The sequence below is a fragment of the Lytechinus pictus genome, unplaced genomic scaffold (genome assembly GCF_037042905.1).
Source record: "Lytechinus pictus isolate F3 Inbred unplaced genomic scaffold, Lp3.0 scaffold_28, whole genome shotgun sequence".
Classification (NCBI taxonomy): Eukaryota; Metazoa; Echinodermata; class Echinoidea; order Temnopleuroida; family Toxopneustidae; genus Lytechinus; species Lytechinus pictus.
In genome coordinates, this window is record NW_026974148.1 from 1,109,948 (window position 1) to 1,115,605 (window position 5,658).

The following is a 5,658-nucleotide window of genomic DNA, read 5'->3' on the forward strand; positions in this document are numbered from 1 at the left end:
TGATTGGTCAATGTTTCAGTCATGGATAATAACTGAGCGTAAAAAAATCTGAAAATGCGCATTTTATCGGCAACCAACAAGCAAGATGGCGGAACACATTAAGTTGGCGCTATGCACGTACGTGGGCCTCAAGAGGATAATTTCAAGGCTACACGAGGATAAATTTATCCTAATTTCAAGGCTACACGAGTATAAATTTATCTTAATTTTAAAGCTACACAAGGATAAATTTATCTTAATTTCAAGGCTACATGAGGATAAATTCATCCTAATTTCAAGGCTGCATGAGGATAAATTTATACTATTTTCAAGGCTACATGAGGATAAATTTATCTTAATTTTAAAGCTACACGATGATAAATTTATCTTTATTTCAAGGCTACATGAGGATAAATTTATCCTAATTTCAAAGCTACACAAGGATAAATTTATCTTAATTTCAAAGCTACACAAGGATAAAATTACCTTAATTTCAAAGCCACAGCAATTACACAATTTACCTTAGAATAATTTAACACTTGGTAATTTCATTGGGTGGCAAATTACATTTGTGATTAAATTTGCATTGTACTTGTAGACAAGAATTTTTCATTAAAGGTCAAGTCCATCCCAGGAAAATGCTGACTTGAATCAATAGAGAAAAATCAAACTAGCATAGTGCTGAAAATTTAATCAAAATCGGATGTAAGATAAGAAAGCTATGACATTTAAAGTTTCGCTTATTTTTCACAAAACAGTAATATGCACAACTAGGTGAGTCAGTCGATGATGTCCATCACTCACTATATCTTTTGTTTTTTATTGTTTGAATTATACAATATTTTTTTTATTTTTGTATAGATTTGACAATAAGGACCAACTTGACTGAACCATGGAGTATTAAACAGTGCTAATTCCACATGTTCAGGGAGGAATTAATCGTTGTACCACTTGACAATGAGAAGAAAATTAGAATATTTCATATAATAAAATACAAAAGAAATAGTGAGTGGATGACCTCATGGTCTCCTCATTTGCATACCCGCCAGGATGTGCATATAACTATTTCGTGAAATTAAGCTAAACTTTAAAATGTCATAACTTTTTTATTTTACATCCAATTTTGATGAAATTTTCAGTGTTATGCTTGTTGGATTTTTCTCGTTTTATTCAAATCAACTTTTTGTAGGGATGAACTTGTCCTTTAACTTGTGGCCTGTGGTGCATGTTCAAAATTATGTAAACAACATGTATGTAACTATGTACCCGGGTTAACAAATTTGTAAAATAATCTCTGACAGCTCTCCTGTCCTGGGCGTTGTGGCTTGCGCCTGTAATCCAAGCTGTGGGGAAGTTACAAATTGATGCAGAGGTTCGAGCCCTGGTCACGGCTTTCAGATTGTGATGTTAAAGGTCGGTCCCAGACGTAAATAATCATATCTGCTTGATACACGTCTGACAAAACTTAAATACACACACATCTCCTGTCTTCCAGAGACTTCTCATTGTCCTTCCCAATTCAGTTGTGGTACTTCTGAATTCTGTAATGACATTTAAGAAGAAAAAAAATATTTTAACTCTATACAGCAATTAGTTTTTTGTGTCAAATTTTGAAATGCAAAGGTTTTTCATATTGTAATATGAATGATTTGTACTGATAGTAATCCATTTTATTTACATCACATTCACTGTTAACTTTAAGATTGGCTAGCTTTTGTGGCTACTCCATGGCCAGATGGTTGTATACATGTACCCAACCCTTGCCCCCCCCCCCAAAAAAAAAAAAAAAAAAAAAAAAAAACCTGCAGCTGAACGAGCACAACATTTCAACAATGATAATGTGAGATGTATTCTGCAAAGCGATTTTGCTTACTTTTCTAAACTAAGACAAGGCATAACATAAGCGATTTTGTGTCTCGCCCACTTATGAAAATAACCAGAAATATCATGATTTGCAAGGGCACGCAATATATATAATTATTATTATAATAATTATTTATAATCACTTATTACATTTTAGTATTTGTTAGATAATAATTTTTATCTATAAATTGTTCTTCAAAATGGCATTTTGTAACATCACTAATCGCAAGTACGTAACGAAGCGGTTGATGGGCTTTGTTGACAAACGGATGAGGGATCTACGAGAGATCGGTCTGGTAAGAAACCTTCCATTTTTCGCCTTTTCATTAACCAATTTTGGAAACTTTCATACCAATTAGGCGTATGAAGGTGTAAAAAAAATAAAATCAAAATCATTTACGTGATTTTTATCTTAAAAGATGGATTTCCTAGGGAAATCCATCTTTGTTTACAAGTGTCTCTTTAAATGGCAGGCGGTTCAAGGCTCCATGATGAAGAAGTATGTCAAAATATTAAAAAATTGTCATCATGGAGTCCTCAAGACTCTCGACTAGGACCTACATTATCTCACTCACTCAGGCACACATTATCATTAAAATTTACAATATCTCACCTCCAATGCTCCATCATCTCTTTGTTTCGCCGGACGGAAACGACAGGCCTGTTGTACACTTCCCCAGTCCTCTTCGATTGAGCAAGTTGCCCGTTGACTTGTTGTAGAAACAAAGTGTGGACTCCGAGTTCTTGTCCCTTTACTCGTCGCTTTTGCTCGAACTGCTTGGCTGGCTCTGCTGGGACGGCCGCGCCCGGGAGCGAGTGACCACAGACAGTGAACGAATACGGCACGACCACCGGTACCAGCTGAAGAAGATGAAACTCTCGTAGTTTTAACTCGTAATTAAAAATGTCAATAATAACGCGTAAGAGAACTTCAGAAGAAACACTTAAACAGTAAAAACGTGATCCAAAACAAAAACAATGTCGAGAAGAGCTATTTTGGCTTAATCAAGGACAAGATTATCGAGAGCGGTTTGGAATCAACAGATGTCATGTTGTGAAAAAACAAGTACCGTATGCGTTCGAGGTCCGTGCGTGGCATGCAGTGGTGCGCTGCATGCATGTGCAGCGATGTGCAGCATGCGTGACACATCCCCTATTGTTAGCGCGAGCAGGGCTATTATTCTATTGGTCTCAATAAACTTTAATCTCCATTCGATTCCCTGACTCTGCTTTTGTTTTGCAATTGCAACGCTACTAGCTAGGGTTACAGCTATTCTACGAACCGAGACCCTAAAATAATTATGTCAAAATATTTTTGATATCGCAAAAAATATATCGGCCTACGGCATATATCGATATTGATTTGCTAATATATTAACTCTTTAAATGCCGTTGGCAGCTATGCGTGCCCTTAGCCCTCTAATGCCATTGGCACGTATACGTGCCCAGAGAACTTTTTTTTTTTAAACCAATTTTACAGCCAGAAAATCAACACCATATTCTCTGTTTTTTATGTTGTTATACTGACCAGGAATTCACAATTCATTTTATCATATGAAAAATAGTGGTTTACATAGACATTTTTTGAGTAAAATTGTATTTTTGCATCATTATTTTCAAGAGTTGATTTTGGATATTGCTGCGATCTGAATCAAGATTTCCCCTATTGACACGTGTGATATAACGGTTGTGTGTAGCAATACACGTACCTCTATGGGCAGAGCAAAGGCGAATGTGCGAAGACATTCAGCTCGGAATTGACCAATGACCGAGCGGTACGATGTTCCTCACCCAACACTACTCGCCCATTCGCTATTGTTACATGAATATTCATGAGCTATCGATCGGGTCTTTTGCTGGCCAGTATGGTAGTATTCTTGTGTCAAGGCTTTTTTCTGCCTGCAAATGTGCACGGTTTCGGGATTTTATTTTTTATTTATTTATTTTTTTTTTTTGGGGGGGGGGCGGGGGAAAGGTCTTATGCATTGTTTTTAGCATTGTTACAAAATTGTTCTCGTTATAAATATATGAGTAAAGAAGCCTGTCATTTCCAACTCTCGTCTGCGCACTGCAATCATCACACTCATTATTTATTTATTCATTTATTATTGTTATTAATATTATCACTATTAGTATTACTATTATTATAATTATTATTATCATTATTGTTATTGTTATTATAATTATTATTATCATTATTTTTCTCTTTCACCTTCTTCTTAGTATAAAAGGGATGGTCCCGGCTGAATGTATTTATAGTTTTATATACAAAGCAGAATTCACTGAGCAAAATACCGAACATTTCATCAAAATCGGATAACAAATAACAAAGTTATTGAGTTTCAAAGTTTAGTAATATTTTGCAATGCGTTTTTTTTTTGTCCATTCTTCCTCATTTGTTTTATTAGCGAGAAATAACGTAAATTAATCAATGTATAATTTCTTCCGATGATCCGCTTTCTTTTCTTTCTCCCTTTCTGCCAGCAAAAAGATGATGGGTAAATTCCCCTACACGCTGAGCTCTTATGTCAAATCTGATATCATATACTACTAAATGAAAAAAAATGAATCAAGCAAATTTGATAACAACACCAAATTACGTACCAAGTTTGGTGGAAAAAATAAGCATCAAATTTGCATCGGTTACAGAAAGAAACCTAAATATTATTTTGATCATCAACAAAATATATGTTGTCAATGTGGCAAGGGCGAAATAAAAAGTATGATGTGTGTAAGGAAAAAAAAAAGGAGAAAATGGGAGTGAGCGAATCAAGCGAGCAAACGCACTTTTCATGATCTTTTATTTACAAAATTCTGTGAATGTCATGCATTTTCCGCAATGCGTTTTTTTTTTCCATTCTTCCTCATTTGTTTTATTAGCGAGAAATAACGTATATCAATCAATGCATAATTTCTTCCGATGTTCCGCTTTCTTTTGTTTCTCCCTTTTTGCCAGCAAAAAGATAATTGGTATATTTCCCTACACGCTGAGCTCATATGGTAAATCTGGAAGCATAAACTGGATTACTACTAAATGAAAAATAAATAATATATCAAGCAAATTTGATAATTGGAAATGTGATATGTACTAACTTATCGAGTATGTTGATTGTGCATAAGTCCTACCGCATGAATATTGACAATGCACGGTATAAAGAAATTTAGTGGTGTCACCTATATATCATTTGAACAGCAAATAATGTCCATTTAATAATTTATTTCAGGGAAGGGGAAGTAAAATTAATCCTTACTAGATTGATATTTTTAATGACGGGGTAATTATAAATATCACAAATAAAGAGGTGTAGAAAATATAATTTCTGATATTGTCGAAAGCAATATCTTACTTTTCTGATATCGGATGATCCATTACAAACATATTATTTGAATAAACAATCATAAGGTTCAACAAAATATAAAGATCTAAATTTCTACAAATTGCTAGTAATTTCTACCTTCACACCCCATTGCTTCGTTATTTCTGTTTCCCCTTTTATCTTTCAATTTCCTGTATTTTTGATTTGTCAAGGACTATAGCCTATACATTTCTTCGATCTTAAAGCTCGTGGATAGTGTTGGTAAAGGATACAAAAATTCCAGTTGAATGGATCTTTCCTATTGAATAACGATTGCTGATGATGATTCAATGCGAAATTGACAGAATTTCTTCTTGGAAATATTAAATTTTAAATAAACTCCGAGAAATAAAATCATTCTCCTCGGCTGAATTTCAAAGACAGTTCGCTGAATTTATGCGCACTTATATAGCGCCCACTAGCCGTTCCACTTTTAGCAAACCGAAATATCCCTGCGAGC

General features: G+C 34.5%; 1 long non-coding RNA gene across 1 annotated transcript; it reads right to left on the minus strand.

Moving 5' to 3' along the window:
• Nucleotides 1-1,134: 1,134 nt before the first annotated feature.
• LOC135158068 (uncharacterized) lies at nt 1,135-2,917 on the minus strand. The gene is made up of 2 exons (XR_010296875.1): nt 2,456-2,917; nt 1,135-1,520 (listed from the first exon to the last, which is right to left on the minus strand). It is a non-coding gene; the product is annotated as an uncharacterized LOC135158068 (long non-coding RNA).
• Between the last annotated feature and the right edge of the window lie 2,741 nt (nt 2,918-5,658).